Source organism: Lissotriton vulgaris, chromosome 6 (assembly GCF_964263255.1).
Source record: "Lissotriton vulgaris chromosome 6, aLisVul1.2, whole genome shotgun sequence".
Classification (NCBI taxonomy): domain Eukaryota; kingdom Metazoa; phylum Chordata; class Amphibia; order Caudata; family Salamandridae; genus Lissotriton; species Lissotriton vulgaris.
In genome coordinates this window covers 1,371,067,129-1,371,089,955 of record NC_141694.1, presented here as the reverse complement: position 1 = coordinate 1,371,089,955, position 22,827 = coordinate 1,371,067,129, and the positions used below count along the sequence as shown (strand labels likewise).

At 43.7% G+C, this 22,827-nt stretch overlaps 1 pseudogene; it reads right to left on the bottom strand.

Moving 5' to 3' along the window:
- Positions 1 to 2,671: 2,671 nt before the first annotated feature.
- On the bottom strand, positions 2,672 to 4,051 carry LOC147708885 (endogenous retrovirus group PABLB member 1 Env polyprotein-like; annotated as a pseudogene).
- Between the last annotated feature and the right edge of the window lie 18,776 nt (positions 4,052 to 22,827).

Below are 22,827 nucleotides of genomic sequence, written 5' to 3'. Positions count from 1 at the left end.
TGGGACTACATTTCTCATAACTAAATCAATATCTGCCGAAATTCATAATACATGCATTGACAGTCCGAGACAATTCTTTATAATACCCAGCAGGATTCTTACGAGGGTCCGGTAAGGACTGCTTCAGTGCCAACACTTCTGATCTTTTCCATGGATCATGTACCCATATGCGCTGAAAATGAGCGGGGATAGCTGCAACATTACCTGCCTGTGGAACCGCATCCCTCCATATCGGAGGAACTTCTCGCATAGGATATTGTGCCATTTTACGACGAACCGCAGGATCAGGCTCAAGAGAAGTTTGAGAGAAGAAGGAAGATCGGAAAGTAACAAGCTTCTGAACAGCAGACTCTACATCAGGACCCACAATAAGTCCCTTATCACATTGATCCCGTATTTCAAATAAACCCTGAGGAGATGAATCCAAATCCATATCTTCCCACCCTTTGATAAGAGTGTTGCACATAGTATTAAAGACATACCTCTATATAGGTGCGTTCCATTGCAGAAAGGTGTCTAAAATATCACGCACACTATACTGTAAACTACTCGTAATCCAATTACGAGCAAGAGAATCTAACTTAGTCCGTTCTTCCAAATCTGGAATCTGACTACGAGATTGTCTTCGAGACGAAGCAGGGGAAAAGAAGAGAGATCCAAGAAAAGGTGACAAAAGACCAGAAACAGTTTCAACTAAACGGTGTCCAGCTGTAGGGGAATCTGACACTAGAACAGGAGACAACGTATTCAGTAAAACAGGAGAAGAACCAGTAGCAAAAGAAGGTAAAGGAGACTGAGGCACAGACGTTTGGGGTACAGACGTTGGTGGCAAAGGGGGTGGAGGTGGAATCACAGGAAGAGACAACTGTGCAGGAACCAGAACAGCTGGATTAACAACAGGTTGTAATGGAGGTACATTAGCGCCTAACACATAAGGTGGAGGTGACGTCAAGAGATGGGATACGAAAGGATCTTCATCAGAACCCTTACTCTTTGAGGCAGTAGGTAACACAGGATAACATCTATCTATTGCAATACGATGCTGTCTTTCCGAAACCTCAACCATCTGATCAACTTCGTCATTTTTAAACTGTTGGGCAGCCTGCAAGATCGTCATCTTCTGCTCTTTATTATCTTTCTTCATTTGCCTAATTTCTTTCTGTTTAGCTTCTTTACGCCAGAGGCGGAAGGCGTCAAACATTGCCGGCCGGGCTTTTCTCTTAAATAGAATCGTTTCCGAATTATCTAATATAGCAGGCTCAAATGTGCCATTTTGTGGCCACCGCAAAACACCATCTTTTTTAGTATATCGAATCCACGTTTCATAAAAAATAATAGGACCTAAACCATGTTTTGAATAGAGCTCATAAGTGGGAGTTCCAACCGGAGGAATCAGACAAGAATCCTCTAGCCGGGAATCCTTAATACAACCAAAACAACAACATTTCTTAAACTTACTAAATCCAGGCATTTCGTAACGAACTGGACTACTTACAAACGTCAAGGGATTTTTTGACAATATAGTCACAGCACAAACGTACTTACCCCTTGGCTTCGGTTAGTGCACTAATCGAATAACAATAAACAAAAACAAAAAGTGGGCACTACCCACGAATACTTAACTAAATGTTTTCTCACGCCAACAGATGTCCTTCTAATGTCTCGCGATACTAATCGTCGCCAGGGGCCAAAGCAGGGCGACAGTCAGGGCAGCAATCGTCAGCAGCCGTCTGGAAGGAGTAGCCGCACCTCAAAAGACCTTCGGTCCACTTCGAATATACAGGGGTCGCTCCATTGGCTCGCAAAATCCTCTGGAATTTTCTTGCGAAGCTCCTCACGACCCTCGGGCAAAACTACTACCACTGAAGTCACCCACACGTTCGGCCGCCAATTTGAGAACCTGACCTTATGGGCCAGGCGGCGCACGGCACGCCATAGATCTCCGGGTTCACCTGCTTTGGCAGACAGAGACACGTGACACTCTGTTAGGCGTAGAAAAGCAGATTTATTAGCTGTAGCTAAGCACAGTGGTCCTGTAAGTACATCAACTGATAGGTTATCAGGAGACTGCCACTTCATTCCGTAGCGCACAGTCTATTATACTATACAAGTTTACAATGCCAACTCCCAAAACATACAAAACTGACAAATAGGAATAGTTTGAAAACAAGCTATAGAATGTCTAAAGCACACCCTCCTTTCAGACCCTGTGTGCTCTCCTCCCCTCAAGTTAATCAACACTATTGCCCATAATTCAATTTGCAGATGGTAAAACATGTATGAATGCTTCAAAGGACAGTCTATGTAACAGGAGAACACACGAAGAGAATAGCGAAGGTCAGTTAAACAAGATAAAGTCAAGAAGAATGGTGGGACCCAAACCTGCTGAGTAAGACATGGATTAATCAGTCTAGACATGGATTTACAAAACTCGGGAGACCCTGACATCGGTTTCATAAACATGGGCAGGAGTTACTCTTTAACGGAAAGGACACGTAGCAGCTGAAAAAGCAAAAACATCGCGTTCACCACGTCCGCCGTGCTGCCTGAGTGAGGCAACACAAAATGGCAGATAGATACAAAATGGCGGCTAGATACGAAGCGTAGTCAAAAACCACATAACCTTAGACCCTCCTTTTGCCATACTCAGGCAAAGCACAAAAGACTCATGTTAGTCTGAGTCGATATCGATGGTCATGAGGTCATCGAGGTGTTGCTACAACATCATTCTAATGTTCTCTGTTTCCCGTGTTACTGGCTTAGAAACACACACAGTGGCACAAAGTCCGCAAATAGCCGGACCACACTGTAAACAAAGACAACAAGAAAAGATGATTGCTAGAATCGCTCCAAGGAAAGTTAACACTTTCCATCCCCATGTGGACAGTAGTCCCCAAAACCATCCCATCACAAACCAGTCTCCAGTGTCCTGATGAACGGAATCAGAGATGACATGTAGCTTAGAAATGGCTTGGTATACTGTAGGGGCATTATCCGGAACGTAAACGCAGCAACTGGACCCAATCAGTTTACAGGCTCCTCCTCTATCTGCAAAGACAATGTCTAGAACCATTCGGTTCTGCAAAGTCATAAGGCGATCCGCCTGAAGTTCAGCTGTCAAATTATTCAATGAACCAGAAGTTACATTTATGGTAGCATCGACCACACGAACTAGGCGTCTGATGTTTCTACTATTTACCATTGGACCCCAAAAAGGAAGAAACCCTTTCAGAAAATCTCCTCCCTCTTGTCTGGCTGTGTCTTCCGCATCAATAACCCCTCTACCAAATCTCTTTCTATGGTGATCTGCAGGAGCAGTATATGTCGGAGGAAGAAGGAAAGCTATATGACATGTTCCCGAGAAATGTGTGGGGAGCCATGTATAAGCTTTATCGTGACAGATAAAGTATGTACCTTGAGATGGCACTAACGGTGAAGGAGTCAAGGGTGTATAGACATATATGTGAGAACAATCACTCCTTTCTTGCTTAATTTTGGTATTCTGGCCATTTATTTGTAAAAACAGATTACCTCTCTGGGGTAAAACCCAAATTGGTGCAAATCTCTTCTGTTTAACCTTGTCAGTGAGACTAGTGACATACCGAGTCACGTTCCATCCATCGTATGCTCTCTTCTCATCCTTGGGAATTTTAATAATATCAGCAATTTTTGCCATGGTCACTATTCCCTTTATCAAAGAGCTATGACTGAAATCCACTCCACCATTATAGGACCCACCAGGAGGATATCGGAGTAGGTTCTGGTATGCATTAGAAAACATAGCCAGATAAGCCCAATCAGAACCTTCATACGTAAATGGAAGAACTAAATACGGCATCCCTCTCTCCGTGTTATGTGGTATGAGCCCACAAACCCAACAATCAGTAGTATTTACTACCAATTGATGCTGATGTAACAATTGGATAAATGAATTGTTGACATACTCCATTCTTCTCATCTGCTCATGGTCTAGGAGTGCGTAAAATATATGTGGAGAAATAGTAGTAGAGGAAATCAAAAAAGTAGAAGTAGGGACAGGTGTCAGCTGCATACTGTGTACGATCCATCCTATACATGCTAATAAGCTGCATAAACATACTGAAATACATAATGCTACGCCACAACGACTGAATAATAATTTCTTATAATGATTTCTTTTCATTATCTTAACATTATTCTCTTTTCCTGCGCTATCCATTACTCTAAAGGCGTTGCTCACGATAATCTTCCTTAATCACTTGGCTGTGATCGTTAGCCGTCCTATGACACTGCAAGTCCTGTTGACCTAGTCACTATTCAGGTCACAGCCTAAGACTCCTATCGTGACCCTGCAACTTGATGGATAATGGAAAAGGAATGTTTCCTTTTTTTTAACAAAGGCAAAATTATAAAACACAGAATTTAATTGTTCTTAGGCAACCTTTCTCTCAGGATGTATTGTGTCTTGCCAGGTATCATCTGGTCCTTGGACAAAGTCTCTGGATCCGATGCGTTTAGTCGTAGGTGTGGAGGTACAGCTTCCTGCAAAAAGTCGTTGTCCTCTTTCTCAGAACTAGTCCAATCCAAGCATGCACTGCTGAACGGTATGAATCTGGGTACCTTTTCACATTCACTATCACCAATGCCTTCTCGGACCCACTGGTGATAAGGTAAAGGCAATGGTACCCTTTTGCAGTGCACGCCGTGAATCCAGTTTCTTTTACCAACGACTTTCACTGCTGTTCGGGTTGTCAGTAGAATCTGGAACGAGGTTCCAGATTCTTTTTCCTCTGGAAATTCTTCAGACACACCCAGTCTACAGGTTGGATGGAGTGTCCTGGATCTGAGGAGGCCTCCGGCAAAGCGCTTGGACCTGTTGACAAATAACACGCAATTTAGTGGTGAGGTCATGCAAATAATCAACCAACAATGGATACGGAATGTTTGAGTACTTTTTGGGGCGAGGGACTCCCCAGACATTGGCTGGGCATCCGAAAACAATCTCGTATGGGCTAAGCCCCAAACGAGAATGGACAGTTGTTCTTGTTGAGAGAAGTGCCAAAGGCAGGGCATCAGGCCAGGAAAGGCCTGTTCTGGTCTGGATCTTTGCTAACTTAAGTTTGAGAGTGCCATTATAACACTCTACCAAACCTGCTGACTAAGGGTGGTTTGCCGCATGAAATTTCTGTCTAATTCCAAGACCCACACACACTTTCTGCATAATCTGACCTACAAATTCACGCCCATTGTCACTCTAGACAATGCGAGGCAAACCAAACCTCGGGAAGAATTCCTTCAGAAGGACTTTGGCAGTAGACAAAGCAGTATTGTCCTTTAGGGGGTAAGCCTCTATCCATCTGGAAAAGGCGCAAACCACCACCAGGAGATACTTAAGATTGTTAAAACGTTCCATATGGATGTCATCTATTTGCAGTATCTCAAAAGGATACGTAGGGGGAGCAAAGTGGCCTGCTGGAGTTGGAGTTCCCTTTCCTGGATTATGCATCAAGCAAACAATACAATGCTTCAATACATTTTCTGCACATTTAGGAATATTTTCATTCTGCCATACTGGAGCTAGGAGTTTACATATACCCCTTGCATTAATATGGGCTCGTCCATGAGCCATAGTGACCACAGGTAAGACATACACATCTGGTAACAACCATCGCTGATGCTCTGACAATTCCGTCCAACATCCCATTGTATCCAACATTCCCGTACTTTCTTTCCACTTACTCAATTCTTTCTCAGTTGCCTCCTTCTGAATCATTTTCATGCTTTCTACTGTGTCTTCACCCATACCAGCATCTGCGACCCAACTTGCCGGTCCTGCAACATACATGCGACTTTCAACATTTTGTGCCGTTTCCCTCGCTATTTCATCCGCAAATGCATTTCCTCGACCCACGTCATCAGTAATCTTTTTATGCGCACTACACTTCACAATCACTATTTGGGTAGGCAAAGCAAGTGATTCAAGAAGATCAGTCACCAACTGACCATGCTGTATTTTAGTGCCGTGGGAGGTAAAGAATCCTCTTTCTCTCCACAAACTGCCGAAGCTGTGGGCAACGCCAAACGCGTATTGACTGTCTGTGTAAACTGTCACTCTCTTGTCTTTCGCCAACACACAAGCTCTTGTCAATGCAATCAACTCTGCAGCTTGCGCTGAATTCTGTGAAATGCGTGCAGTTTCCACTATCGTTTGTAGAGTTGTAACAGCATAAGCTGCTGTCGTCTCGCCATTAGGAAGCTTGAAACAAGACCCATCTACCCACAGGATCCCGTCCGGAATCCTAAGTGGTGTATCTTTCAAATCAACTCGACCTTTAGTTTCTTCTTCCGTAAGAAGAAAACAATCATGCTAATCTTGTACATTTTTCTTATCCAAAATAGGCAACAATGTTGCTGGATTCAGAACATTACATCTCCTGATATGTATGTGACTAGCTAAAAGCGTCAACTCATATCCAGACAAACGGGCACTCGTTAAGTGCTGAGTTTTTGTCCTGTTCAAGAGAGTATCTACTGCGTGTGGCACCATAACATTAAGAGTATGATCCAACACCAATCCAGCAGATTGACGAATAGAAATCGCTGCTGCCGCTGTTGCTCTAAGACAACTGGGTAATGCTTTAGCAACTGGATCTAATGTAGCCAAGAAATAGGGACATGGCCTTTGTTTACCCCCAAATTGTTGTGTCAAGACTGATAATGCACAGCCTTCTCTTTCATGAACATAAAGTGTAAAAGGTTTACTGTATTCTGGAGTACCCAACACAGGAGCCGAACACAAAGCAGTACGTAAGTCAGAAAAACTCTTTTGGCATTCATCAGTCCAAGGAAAAGGTTGGGGAGTATCTTTCAGAGTGAGTGCCAACAAGGGTTTAGCTAGTAAGGAAAAGTTTGGAATCCACTGTCTACAATAAGAGGTAATGCCTAAGAAAGCACGCACCTCTCTTTGTGTGGATGGTACAGACATTTGCGCAATTGCTTGGATACATTCTGGGGTCAATCGCCTTCCCTCCTTCGACAAGAGATGACCTAAATAGGTAACCTCTTGGCGGCAATATTGTAACTTAGAAAGCGATACTTTGTGGCGTAAATCAGACAAATGTCGCAAAAGTGACACAGTCGCATTCTTACAGACATCTTCCGAATCGGCAGCCACTAACAAATCATCCACATATTGGATAAGAGTAGAACCTGATGACAAAAAAAAAGTATCAAGCTGAGACTTCAAAGCTTGACTATAAATGGAGGGACTCTCACAATAGCCTTGAGGTGCACGCTTAAATCGAAAACTTCGGCCTCCAAGAGAAAAACCAAAAAGATCCCTACTCTCCTCAGCAATGGGAATGCTAAAGAAAGCATTTTTGAGATCAATAACCGAAAACCAAGCTGCCGAAGCAGGAATCATAGTAAGTAAAGCAGTAATATCTGGAACAACAAGAAACTGAGGGACAACAATTTTATTGACCTCTCGGAGATCTATCACAAAACGATACACAGGTGGCTGAGAAGGATCAGTACACTTTAGAACAGGCAGAACAGGACTGTTACAAACATTTCCTCTGGTCTCCTCGACCACACCCTTCTGAACCAAGTCATGAACAATAGCCAACAGAGCTCTCTCACCATCGTTAGAGATTTTGTATTGTGGAATGCGTGGTAACTTAACATCAGGCTTCACAGTAATCACATAAGGTGGAATTTGAAGCAAACCAACATCATTCGGACCTGTAGCCCAAAGCGTAGCAGGAAGCGAACGCAGTTCCAGTGGCAGTTGGTCTTTAGATACATACATCGGAGAAGTCAACTTAGCACCTAAAGTAAGATGTACACCAGAGGTTGAGCAATACAACGTGGCATGCAGACATTTCAGTAAATCCAAACCCAATAAATTCTCTCCGCAACCCGTCGTCAAAAGAAGTGGAGCTTCTAAATCGTTCGGACCAATGGAAATAGGCAAAGGACAAGAAAGAGGGTTGCGAACTGGGGCGCCAGAGAATCCCACAGAAACACTTGTTAAGCCAGACAAAGGTGCCCCAGGGAGTTTAGAATGCATTATAGAACTTCTCATTGCACCAGTATCCAAAAGAAATGGTTCTGTAACACCCAATGCTACAACATTAACATGAGGTCCATCCTGATCCACTGGAACTGATACGACTCCCTTACTCTGTCTATGGCTGTCCTAGCAAGTGATGAAATCAGCATTCTCACCATCTGTGCAATAATCGTCATTGTAATATTGTGCAGACTGAGAATTCCGCTGGTCAAAATAATTTGCAGAGTCCTGAGGGTGAGAGGAACTTCGTTCCTGAGACGACGCACCACGCCCTCTACCTCTAGACACTGACTGAGAATCTCCACAACCCGTGGCTGTGATCCTCCATAGCGCTGCAACAGAATCAGACAGCTAATCTTAAAATGACCTTCCTCTTTACAATAGGCACATTGATTAGGACCCAACGGAAATCGCGGAGCTGGAGATTCAGGTTTTTGCAACAGCTTCTGAAACTGTGGAGGCTGTTGAAATTGCGGCTGAGTAGAACGAGGAGGATAAGCCTGTTGCAAAAGAACCTTCGTTTTTAATTCTTTCATTTTCTTCTCCGCTTTTTCCTTATCTTCCTTATCCCTATTCTCATAATATTGAGCAGTAGCTAATTTCTGGGCAGTTGAAGAAACAGCCCATGCACTCTCAGATTGTTTCAATTTATGCGATAATTCTGGAAGTAAATTAAAAATGAATTTATCTACAAATAATCGTTGTCCACCTTCAGTACTCATATCTTGACCACTATGGTCGATGAAAGTCTCTTCAAAACGAGTAAAGAAATCGGAGACACTTTCATCAATCTTTTGTTTGCACGCTGCTAACTTATCCCAGTTAACGCGTACAGCAGGCATCATCATTTTCATAAGAGCTATTAATCTACCGGGCAACTCCGTAATCAGATCATCAGGTTTGGCACCACCTTCTTGTCCTGCATCTGCGGCCGTAATAACAGCCCAAGTACCACCTAAAGCTTGATCATGGTCTTGTCTACGAATTTTAGCCCATGAAGCTTGTGGGACTACATTTCCCATAACTAAATCAATATCTGCCGAAATTCATAATACATGCATTGACAGTCCGAGACAATTCTTTATAATACCCAGCAGGATTCTTACGAGGGTCCGGTAAGGACTGCTTCAGTGCCAACACTTCTGATCTTTTCCATGGATCATGTACCCATATGCGCTGAAAATGAGCAGGGATAGCTGCAACATTACCTGCCTGTGGAACCGCATCCCTCCATATCGGAGGAACTTCTCGCATAGGATATTGTGCCATTTTACGACAAACAGCAGGATCAGGCTCAAGAGAAGTTTGAGAGAAGAAGGAAGATCGGAAAGTAACAAGCTTCTGAACAGCAGACTCTACATCAGGACCCACAATAAGTCCCTTATCACATTGATCCCGTATTTCAAATAAACCCTGAGGAGATGAATCCAAATCCATATCTTCCCACCCTTTGATAAGAGTGTTGCACATAGTATTAAAGACATACCTCTATATAGGTGCGTTCCATTGCAGAAAGGTGTCTAAAATATCACGCACACTATACTGTAAACTACTCGTAATCCAATTACGAGCAAGAGAATCTAACTTAGTCCGTTCTTCCAAATCTGGAATCTGACTACGAGATTGTCTTCGAGACGAAGCAGGAGAAAAGAAGAGAGATCCAAGAAAAGGTGACAAAAGACCAGAAACAGTTTCAACTAAACGGTGTCGAGCTGTAGGGGAATCTGACACTAGAACAGGAGACAACGTATTCGGTAAAACAGGAGAAGAACCAGTAGCAAAAGAAGGTAAAGGAGACTGAGGCACAGACGTTTGGGGTACAGACGTCGGTGGCAAAGGGGGTGGAGGTGGAATCACAGGAAGAGACAACTGTGCAGGAACCAGAACAGCTGGATTAACAACAGGTTGTAATGGAGGTACATTAGCGCCTAACACATAAAGTGGAGGTGACGTCAAGAGATGGGATACGAAAGGATCTTCATCAGAACCCTTACTCTTGGAGGCAGTAGGTAACACAGGATAACATCTATCTATTGCAATACGATGCTGTCTTTCCGAAACCTCAACCATCTGATCAACTTCGTCATTTTTAAACTGTTGGGCAGCCTGCAAGATCGTCATCTTCTGCGCTTTATTATCTTTCTTCATTTGCCTAATTTCTTTCTGTTTAGCTTCTTTACGCCAGAGGCTGAAGGAGTCAAACATTGCCGGCCGGGCTTTTCTCTTAAATAGAATTGTTTCCAAATTATCTAATATAGCAGGCTCAAATGTGCCATTTTGTGGCCACCGCAAAACACCATCTTTTTTAGTATATCGAATCCACGTTTCATAAAAAATAATAGGACCTAAACCATGTTTTGAATAGAGCTCATAAGTGGGAGTTCCAACCGGAGGAATCGGACAAGAATCCTCTAGCCGGGAATCCTTAATACAACCAAAACAACAACATTTCTTAAACTTACTAAATCCAGGCATTTCGTAACGAACTGGACTACTTACAAACGTCAAGGGATTTTTTGACAATATAGTCACAGCACAAACGTACTTACCCCTTGGCTTCGGTTAGTGCACTAATCGAATAACAATAAACAAAAATAAAAAGTGGGCACTACCCACGAATACTTAACTAAATGTTTTCTCACGCCAACAGATGTCCTTCTAACGTCTCGCGATACTAATCGTCGCCAGGGGCCAAAGCAGGGCGACAGTCAGGGCAGCAATCATCAGCAGCCGTCGGGAAGGAGTAGCCGCGCCTCAAAACACCTTCGGTCCACTTCGAATATACAGGGGTCGCTCCATTGGCTCGCGAAATCCTCCGGAATTTTCTTGCGAAGCTCCTTACGACCCTCGGGCAAAACTACTACCACTGAAGTCACCCACACATTGGGCCGCCAATTTGAGAACCTGACCTTATGGGCCAGGCGGCGCACGGCACGCCATAGATCTCGGGTTCACCTGCTTTGGCAGACAGAGACACGTGACACTCTGTTATGCGTAGAGAAGCAGATTTATTAGCTGTAGCTAAGCACAGTGGTCCTGTAGGTACACCAACTGGTAGGTTATCAGGAGACTGCCACTTCATTCCGTAGCGCACAGTCTATTATACTATACAAGTTTACAATGCCAACTCCCAAAACATACAAAACTGACAAATAGGAATAGTTTGAAAACAAGCTATAGAATGTCTAAAGCACACCCTCCTTTCAGACCCTGTGTGCTCTCCTCCCCTCAAGTTAATCAACACTATTGCCCATAATTCAATTTGCAGATGGTAGAACATGTATGAATGCTTCAAAGGACATCTATGTAACAGGAGAACACACGAAGAGAATAGCGAAGGTCATTTAAACAAGAGAAAAGTCAAGAAGAATTGTGGGACCCAAACAGTGGAGTAAGACATGTATTAATCAGTCTAGACATGGATTTACAAAACTCGGGAGACCCTGACATCGGTTTCTTAAACATGGGCAGGAGTTACTCTTTAACTGAAAGGACACGTAGCAGCTGAAAAAGCAAAAACATCGCGTTCACCACGTCCGCTGTGCTGCCTGAGTGAGGCAACACAAAATGGCGGATAAACACAAAATGGCGGCTAGATATGAAGCGAAGTCGAAAACCGCGTAACCTCAGCCTTCATTGGCTGCCTGTTGCTAGGCGTATTGAATTCAAGGCCCTCTGTATCACCTTCAAAATTCTCAACTCCTCATCGCCCAGCAGGTTGTCAGACCTGCACTCTTTTTATACCCCCTCCCGCCAACTACGCTCCATGGGGCAGAACTTGGCGGTTGTCCCTAGAGTGAGGAAGGCACGTGCGGGAGGACGCTCTTTTTGGGTGCTGGCTTCTAGACTCTGGATTTCCCTTTTGATTTCCATTCGCAGTCTACATCTTTATATGCCCTTCCGTAAAGCTATTAAAACATTTTTGTTCCCTTCGTTATAAGCTGTTCTGTTGTCTACCAGCTGCACTAATCTGGTTTCAGCGCAGCCGTGCGCTTTACAAATCAGCTTAACATAACATAATATAACAAAGGGGTGGTGGCCCTAATGATGGTCTGCATGTCTAGTGGACTGACTGTTCACAGGAACCTCTGTATTGTGTCACCCGCGAGGTCTGAGACCACGCTGACCTTAGGAATGGTAAAAGGAATCATGTCACACCGAGAGATCGCCCACTATCAACCTAGGCTGGGTCTAAAGCCCACCTGTTCAGTACTTTAGATCCTCTCCTTCCTGAGAGGGAACCTGTTGTAATGTCTTTTCTTGTCTTCCTCCTTTCCACCCTGTCTTTCCTCTTTGTTTAGCATGAGCATATTTAGAATGTTGTATGATGTCTCAGAATGTGGGGTGACTCATGTTAGTCAGATGACTCCAAGCTGAGCAGAAAGAAGCTGCTCCTGGTGAGGCCTTCATACCATCTTACTTACTGGCCTACCTACTACCTTGGCTACTTACCTTAACACCTCTGTAACTGAACCATCTAATAAACTACAACTTGAAACCACTACCTGGCCTCCTGTGGATTTCATACTACAACAGAACCCATAAGGTACTTTTTTCTTGGGTCTCCCACAAGGTGCCGAGCAAGTGCCTTGCTCGTGTCATCATCCGTATTGCAGCTCTTCTCTTAACCATTCTCTCAAAAGATTCTGGAGTCAGCACGCTTCTAACAGTCTCACCTATCCTCCTTGCCAAATCACTTTGACACATGAGGCATATTGGCAGCTGGCCCAACTAGGCAACAGTGGCGTCACTAGGGTTGGTGTCACCCGATGCGGGTAACTCATGGTGTCACCCCCTCACGACTTACCGCATGGACCTCCTCCGGTGGCCCCACCTAGTAACCACCGGCTCAAATTAAGCACTGCCCAAAGACCCGTAAAAGATCATGAAAGAGTGCCCTGTTCTTCTACTTCCTGGAACGTTTCTGTGAATCGACCAGAGTTGTCTTTTACATTGTTCGTTCAACGTGTAGAGAAATGGATAAATACACAAATTCTAGCTAATGTGATATATATATAAAAAAGAAAAAAGGGGGGTCCCAAAACGCGCTTTTCCCATTCATTTTTCCATAGGGCGGTTGGCCTCACTTTTAGCTCGAACGGCTGAATGGATTTGCACGAAACTTGGCAAAATTGTAGGGACTGTTAGCCCGATGTGCCTTTGCTAGGTCTCAATATATGTGCTTCAGTGTATTTTGAGAAATTAACGTTTAAAACAAGATATATATCTGTAACAGCGCTCCGGGCAGCGCTCCGGTTCGCGTACTTTCCGCGTAACGGAACTTTGCGATGCGAAGCTGATTGGCTCTCCGGTGTCTGTCAACATTCTAAACAGTCCGGAGCGGCCGCCATCTTGTCTCTCGGTAGGATCGAGAGACAAGAGGAGGCCAAAACAAAGGGGGAAATGAAGGAAAGAGGGCAAGGTAGACCCCTTCTGACCCCCTAGGATTGATGAGGGGGATATTATAAAGCCACGCGGGGCCAAAAAAAAAAAAAAAAAATCCGATTTTTTCGCCGTAGAGACGCGTCTTGGTACGCGAACCGGGCAGCTAACCGGGAAGCTAACCGGCAGTGTAACGGGAGTATGAGGAGTAGCTGATTGGCTGTCAACATTGTAAACAGTCCGGAGCGGCCGCTATCTTGTCTTTCGGTATCATCGAGAGACAAGAGGAGGCCAAAACAAAGGGGGAAATGAAGGAAAGAGGGCAAGGTAGACCCCTTCTGACCCCCTAGGATTGATGAGGGGGATATTATAAAGCCACACGGGGCCAAAATTTTTTTTTTTAAAAATCCGATTTTTTCGCCGTAGAGACGCGTCTTGGTACGCGAACCGGGCAGCTAACCGGGCAGCTAACCGGGAAGCTAACCGGCAGTGTAACGGGAGTCTGAGGAGTAGCTGATTGGCTGTCAACATTGTAAACAGTCCGGAGCGGCCGCCATCTTGTCCCTCAGTAGGATCGAGAGACAAGAGGAGGCCAAAACAAAGGGGGAAATGAAGGAAAGAGGGCAAGGTAGACCCCTTCTGACCCCCTAGGATTGATGAGGGGGAAATTATAAAGCCACGCGGGGCCAAAAAAAAAAAAAAAAATCCAATTTTTTCGCCGTAGAGACGCGTCTTGGTACGCGAACCGGGCAGCTAACCGGGCAGCTAACCGGGCAGCTAACCGGCAGCGTAACGGGAGTCCGACATATTGTGTTTTTTGAACGTTTGTGATATGTGCACGTGTGGATTTTGTCTAATTAAGGTTAAAAAAATATATATATATCTTTAAGCGTGTTCTGGCGCGCTTACGTTTTGGGTTTGGTTTGCGCTGCAGAGACGATACGTCACGGTTATGCGATGCATCATGAGGCGTCTCACGGGCTACGTGATACGTCACTTAATAAAGAATATATTTTACAGCTATAGATATTAGCTTTTAAAAAACCAATGAAATTCACAGAAAAAACCATAGGTTATAGACCATATATAGTTAGGAATTTGCATTTACAAAATCTATGGTTTTTTCAGTGAATTTTCAAGGTTTTGTAAATGCAAATTCCTAACTATATATGGTCTATAACCTATGGTTTTTTCTGTGAATATATATATATATATATATATTACCTACTGGCGATAGCCAGTAGGTATATATAGTTAGGATTTTTTTCCTATGGGATTTTTGAAAATTCTATGTCGAATAACTTTGGCTTATGAGGACAGAATTGGCTGAAATTTTCAGGAAAATGGAACATTTTGTTTCTGAGCAGCCCCTGAAAATTTGGGGGGGTTTCGTCAAGGGGGGGCCGAGAAAAAAGGGGGGTCCCAAAACGTGTTTTTCCCATGCAATTTTCCATAGGGCGGTTGGCCTCACTTTTAGCCTGAACGGCTGAATGGATTTTCACCAAACTTGGCAAAATTGTAGGGACTGTTAGCCCGATGTGCCTTTGCTATGTCTCAAGATATAGGCTCCAGTGGTTTTTACGAAAATTAACTTTGAAAAATATATATTGGGCTACATTGGGCTATATATATGTTGGAGCCCAAATGTAGCCCAATGTAGCCCAATGTAGCCCAATGTAGCCCAAAGATGGCCACCAGAGACAAAAAAAACCAAATGTAGCCCAAATATCAGCCAGATGTAGCCCAACTATAGCCCAATGACAGATTGTCCCAGAGTGTTCTAAAGAACAACTAGAGTGCTAACAGTCCTACTTATTACAAAGGTATGGCACACCTGAAGCCATCTTGATTGGAATAAAGTGGTAACTCTTAAAACATTTAATTTAAAAAGGAACAAAATGAGGGGGTTCATTTTGCCATAGAAAGTATGATTAGCGAATATATGACGAAATCCCGCATACCATCAGTCCGCAAAAAAAATCCTGCATGTACTATTAGGCCGCAAATTAAAATAACGAAAACTTTTAGAACGAATATGCCTTTAGCATACACTAAACAACTAAACTACCCTAAACCCTAAAACACTACCCCCAGCATGACCCTACACTACACAAACAGTACAACACTACCCTAAACCCTAAAACACTACCCCCAGCATGACCCTACACTACACAAACACTACAACACTACCCTAAACCCTAAAACACTACCCCCAGCATGGCCCTACACTACACAAACACTACAACACTACCCTAAACCCTAAAACACTACCCCCAGCATGACCCTACACTACACAAACACTACAACACTACCCTAAACCCTAAAACACTACCCCCAGCATGACCCTACACTACGCAAACACTACAACACTACCCAAAACCCTAAAACACTACACCCCAGCATGACCCTACACTACGCAAACACTACAACACTACCCTAAACCCTAAAACACTACCCCCAGCATGACCCTACACTACACAAACACTACAACACAACCCTAAACCCTAAAACACTACCCCCAGCATGACTCTACACTACACAAACACTACAACACAACCCTAAACCCTAAAACACTACCCCCAGCATGACCCTACACTACGCAAACACTACAACACTAACCTAAATCCTAAAACACTACCCCCAGCATGACCCTACACTACGCAAACACTACAACACTACCCAAAACCCTAAAACACTACACCCCAGCATGACCCTACACTACGCAAACACTACAACACTACCCAAAACCCTAAAACACTACCCCCAGCATGACCCTACACTACGCAAACACTACAACACTACCCAAAACCCTAAAACACTACACCCCAGCATGACCCTACACTACGCAAACACTACAACACTACCCTAAACCCTAAAACACTACCCCCAGCATGACCCTACACTACGCAAACACTACAACACTACCCTAAACCCTAAAACACTACCCCCAGCATGACCCTACACTACGCAAACACTACAACACTACCCAAAACCCTAAAACACTACACCCCAGCATGACCCTACACTACGCAAACACTACAACACTACCCTAAACCCTAAAACACTACCCCCAGCATGACCCTACACTACGCAAACACTACAACACTACCCTAAACCCTAAAACACTACCCCCAGCATGACCCTACACTACGCAAACACTACAACACTACCCTAAACCCTAAAACACTACCCCCAGCATGACCCTACACTACGCACACACTACAACACTACCCAAAACCCTAAAACACTACCCTCAGCATGACCCTACACTACGCAAACACTACAACACTACCCAAAACCCTAAAACACTACCCCCAGCATGACCCTACACTACGCAAACACTACAACACTACCCAAAACCCTAAAACACTACCCCCCAGCATGACCCTACACTACGCAAACACTACAACACTACCCAAAACCCTAAAACACTACCCCCAGCATGACCCTACATTACGCCAACACTACAACACTACCCAAAACCCTAAAACACTACCCCCAGCATGACCCTACACTACGCAAACACTACAACACTACCCAAAACCCTAAAACACTACACCCCAGCATGACCCTACACTACGCAAACACTACAACACTACCCAAAACCCTAAAACACTACCCCCAGCATGACCCTACACTACGCAAACACTACAACACTACCCAAAACCCTAAAACACTACCCCCAGCATGACCCTACACTACGCAAACACTACAACACTACCCTAAACCCTAAAACACTACACCCCAGCATGACCCTACACTACGCAAACACTACAACACTACCCAAAACCCTAAAACACTACCCCCAGCATGACCCTACACTACGCAAACACTACAACACTATCCTAAACCCTAAAACACTACGCCCAGGATGACCCTACACTACGCAAACACTACAACACTACCCTAAACCCTAAAACACTAGCCCCAGCATGACCCTACACTACGCAAACACTACAACACAACCCTAAACCCTAAAACACTACCCCCAGCATGACCCTACACTAGGCAAACACTACAACACTACCCTGAACCCTAAAACACTACCCCCAGCATGACCCTACACTACGCAAACACTACAACACAACCCTAAACCCTAAAACACTACCCCCAGCAAGACCCTACACTAAACAACCACCACAACTCTACACTACACTAACACAACACTACACTACACAACACTACACTACACTACACAATCACTAACCCACAAAAAAATTAACACAAACCCACTTACCTCTCTCGTCATCGTGGTTTTCACAACGCAAATGCATTTACCATACATGCCTTTAAAACGTAATTCTTTGTAAAGGCATGCGCGATAAATGCACATGCGTTTTGAAAAAATGCGGGATAATGGTATGCGAGCTCAATGACCTTGCAGGATAATGGTATGCGGACTGAAAGTCTGCGGGATAAAAAATGCGGGAAAATGGCTGCAAACCATGATTAGCAGCAGACTTCCCTGGTGAGCACTAGCTTTACTACAGTGATCTAATGAGCAACTAGAGTGCTAACATTCAGAATTTATGGCAAATGTGTGACACATCTGAATGCCTTCTTGATAGAACCAAAGTAAACAAGCATTGAAAATGCAATAGATCTCGCCCTCGTTTAAGTTAAAGCCATTCTGTTTGTAATGAGGTGGCTTTTTAGCTTTGCTTTTATTAGTGTTTTTAAAACTTTCATGTAAATAACATGCATATGTATGCATATATGTATATGTATGCATGCATTTATATTTATATAGATATGCAGATTACATATGTTTATATATGTATATTACCTACTGGCGATAGCCAGTGGGTATATATAGTTAGGATTTTTTCTCTATGGGATTTCTGAAAATTCTATGTCTAATAACTTTGGCGTTTGTGGACGGAATTGGCTGAAATTTTCAGGAAAATGGCACATTTTTTTTCTGAGCAGCCCCTGAAAATTTGGTGGGGTTTCGTCAAGGGGGGGCCGAGAACAAAGGGGGGTACCAAAACGCGTTTTTCCCATTCATTTTTCCATAGGGCGGTTGGACTCACTTTTAGCTCGAACGGCTGAATAGATTTACATGAAACTTGGCAAAATTGTAGATATGGTTTGCCCGACGTGCCTTTGCTATGTCTCAATATATGTGCTCCAGTGGATTTTGAGAAATTAACGTTTAAAAAAATATATATATCTGTGACAGCGCTCCGGTTAGCGCCCCGGTTTGCGTACCTGACGCGTAACGGAACTTCGCGAAGCGAATCTGATTGGCTCTCCGGTGTCTGTCAACATTCTAAACAAACCGGAGCGGCCGCCATCTTGTCTCTCGGTACGATCGAGAGACAAGATGTGGTGAAAAACGAAGGGGGAAATGAAGGAAAGGGGGCAAGGTAGACCACTCCTGACCCCCTAGGATTGATGAGGGGGATATTAAAGTGCCCCGTGGGACAAAAAATTTTGCAATTTTACGCCGTAGAGGCGCGTCCCGGTACGTGAACCGGGCAGCTCACCGGGCAGCTAACCGGGCAGCTAACCGGCAGCGTAGCTGTCAACATTGTAAACAGTCCGGAGCGGCCGCCATCTTGTCTCTCGGTAGGTTCGAGAGACAAGATGTGGTGAAAAAAGAAGGGGGAAATGAAGGAAAGGGGGCAAGGTAAACCCCTCCTGACCCCCTAGGATTGATGAGGGGGATATTAAAGTCCCCCGCGATTTTTCGCGGTAGAGGCGCTTCCCGGTACGCGAACCGGGCAGCTAACCGGCAGTTTAACGGGAGTCCGCCATCTTGTGTTTTTGGAGCGTCCGGTTCGCGTACCGGGTAGCGTCCCGGTAAGCGTAACAAGGGGAAAACCAAGAGAAACAGTAAAAAAAAAATTAAGGGAATAGATTTCCAGCAAACTTGGCAAAATTGTAGGGACTGTTTGTTTGATGTGCCTTTGCAAGGCCTCAAGATATGTGCACGTGTGGATTTTGTCTAATTAAGGTTAAAAAAAATATATATATCTGTAAGCGTGCTCCGGCACGCTTACGTTACGGGTTTTGTTTGCGCTGCAGAACCGATACGTCACGGTTATGCGACGCGTCATGAGGCGTCTCACGTGGCTACGTGATACGTCACGTAATAAAGAATATATTTTACAGCTATAGATATTAGCTTTTAAAAAACCAATGAAATTCACTGAAAAAACCATAGGTTATAGACCATATATAGTTAGGAATTTGCATTTACAAAACCTTGAAAATTCACTGAAAAAACCATAGGTTAGAGACCATATATAGTTAGCTGGACATTTTATTGACATAAAACCAATGAAATTCCATATATAGTTAGTTGCACTAACTATATATCGCGCACCCGCAATCCACTGCTGATGATGTCACATATTACATCATTCATGACATGGTCAGTGACATCACTGATGACATCACTGATGACATCTCAAATGACATCACTGATGACATCACTGATGACATCTCAAATGACATCAGTGATGACATCATGACACACCAATACCAGTTACTACATACGCACTCACTGATTCCTACGTCTACACACACATTCACTCATTCACCCATACAATCACTCATATATACAGTCACTCATTATTACAACACTATCATATGCACTCATACACCTATGCAGACACTCACACACTGCCACTCATCCATGGAGTTACTCACACACCTAGTCAGTCCTGTAAAGAATCAATCACACTTCCATTTCCTCATCTATACAGTTAAACACAGAACACCATACTTCAGTGACATCACTGATGACATCACTGATGACATCTCAAATGACATCACTGATGACATCTCAAATGACATCACTGATGACATCATGACACACCAATACCAGTTACTACATACGCACTCACTGATTCCTACGTCTACACACACATTCACTCATTCACCCATACAATCACTCATACATACAGTCACTCATTATTACAACACTATCATATGCACTCATACACCTAGTCAGTCCTGTGAAGAATCAATCACACTTCGATTTCCTCATCTATACAGTTAAACACAGAACACCATACTTTTCACACATATACTAACACATACTTACTCTCTTATACAATCATGTGATACAAGTACACATTGATATGCACAGAGTCACACACCTCCCAGCCAGCCACACACACACTCAGTCTTCCATACATCCACTCATTCTTCAATATGTAAAACATATTTAAACTTTACAAAAACACACAGACACTAGATGATGTCATCAGTGATGTCATTTGAGATGTCATCAGTGATGTCATCAGTGATGTCATTTGAGATGTCATCAGTGATGTCACTGACCATGTCATGAATGATGTAATATGTGACATCATCAGCAGTGGATTGCGGGTGCGCGATATATAGTTAGTGCAACTAACTATATATGGAATTTCATTGGTTTTATGTCAATAAAATGTCCAGCTAACTATATATGGTCTCTAACCTATGGTTTTTTCAGTGAATATATATATATATACATATATATATATATATGCAAAGAAAGCACTCCTTCCACTTCCACTGGAACAGCGGCGAAGAAAAGAGAAACGAACCACTTCTTTCTCAGGCAAGATGTTTATTTACAGCCTAGCAGCAGTCAAACAGATGATATATATATATATATGTAACAACATCTTGGAAGATCAGGTGTAAGGTGGTAACAGTGGTCACCTAGAAAGCAGCAGTTGCTTGGCTGTCTGCGGAGGGATTATTTGCAACTGTGGTTTTGGCTAAATGTTGACAAATATGGTCACGAGAGAAGTCACAAAACGGAAAAATACCGCTTGAGCATTGTGAAGACAGGTCAGGGCCAATGAGAAAGGTATGCCGAGCACCAGGGCCGGTCTGTACAAAAGATAATTTGTCTGTCCATCCCGTCTCGACGAGCAGTCCTGTTTCCAAGGAGACTCTCCCACGGATCCGACATCCGAGTGGCAGTAAATACATACAATGCCGCAGTAAGCCCCCGCCCCCCACTTGAGGAATTATTGTGCCAGTGTATTTTCCCTTTCTTGCTCTCAGGAAATGCCACATGAGGAAAAATAAGTGCCAGTCCCCCAAAAAAGAGTGCAGTGTCCTACACCAGCAACCACCGGCTCAAATTCTCAAATTAAGCACTGTTTATTGATTGCCCATGAACTCCACAGGCAACAGTGTGTGGACCTTTAGGGCAGGTATTCCTATGATCAGTTGTCTGCATAGGATTTGCAAGGCTTGGTTGACCCAGGCAGGAAAAAGAAAACACACCCGGGGTGTGTGGGAGAAAGTTCCCTGCTTGTCCAGGGACATTTGTTTTTCGTTTCTCAGACGCAAACTCCAACTTTTGCGGTTTGCTCCTATAAAACAAAAAAGAATTGTTGAGCAGTTGACCATGACATAGTGGTGAAAGAATGTCAGTTATGTCACTGGATGCAACGTAATCCTACATGTCGAGCCAGAGGGGCAAGGAACCAAAATATGTCAGGATGAGTTGAGTTTTGTACAGCACCAGTGGCCTGTAAACCTTCCTCAGGTCTACATGACCCTCTAAGAGTGTCTTGCAAAGTATATATTATGCACAACCATTGTGTTAGTCTGACACAAATGCAAATAAAGTGTCCAAAAAGCCGCAATTTGTCTGCAAACCTGAATTGGAAAAGCTAGCCAGCTTCACAACGTTTTCAACAGACCATTGCAAAGGTTGAAAGAAACTTTGAACTTGACTCAACCCTACTCTGATTGAGAGGCAGAAGGCATATATGTTGGGAAACCTTTTTTATTTTTTAATACACTGTAATAGACTGCTGGCTTTAACAAACTGTCTGAGTAAAGTTTTATAGAGTGTCCCATCTGCATAGTCAAGGGAGGCGCTGCGAGGTATTATAAGGTATGCGACCACACAAGAAAGGTGTGCTGAAGCATCCGTACTAAGACTGAGCCTATTTGTATTGTATTGTACTGTAATTGCATTTATATAGCGCTTACTGACCCTGACGAGGCGACAGAGCGCTTTTCAGCGAGTAGCACATGAACCCAAAGAGGATTAGTGGATCAGTATAGTGAAATTGTGTAATAAGAAAGAGTGCAACACGTGCCCTGGCAATCTGACTGTAATAATGTGACACCACTATAGTTACAGGTGTAGTGCCCAGTGAGAGAAACAGTGAGTATGTGTCATGGATTTCCTGAACAGGGTGGGTTGGAGGTGTGGTGAGCCATGATGATGCAGAAGAATCAATTCAGTGGTGTAGCGCCGATTTTCCCTAGCAGCACACCAGGAGCTACACAGAGGGTGAAATAGTTCTAGATTGTTACATATTATTATTCTAAGAAAGTAGGCTGGGAGAAACTGCAGATAGGAGCTGCACGTGCTCTGGAATATTGCAATAAGGGTCAAAGACTGTAAGAGGTGAAGAGGCCTG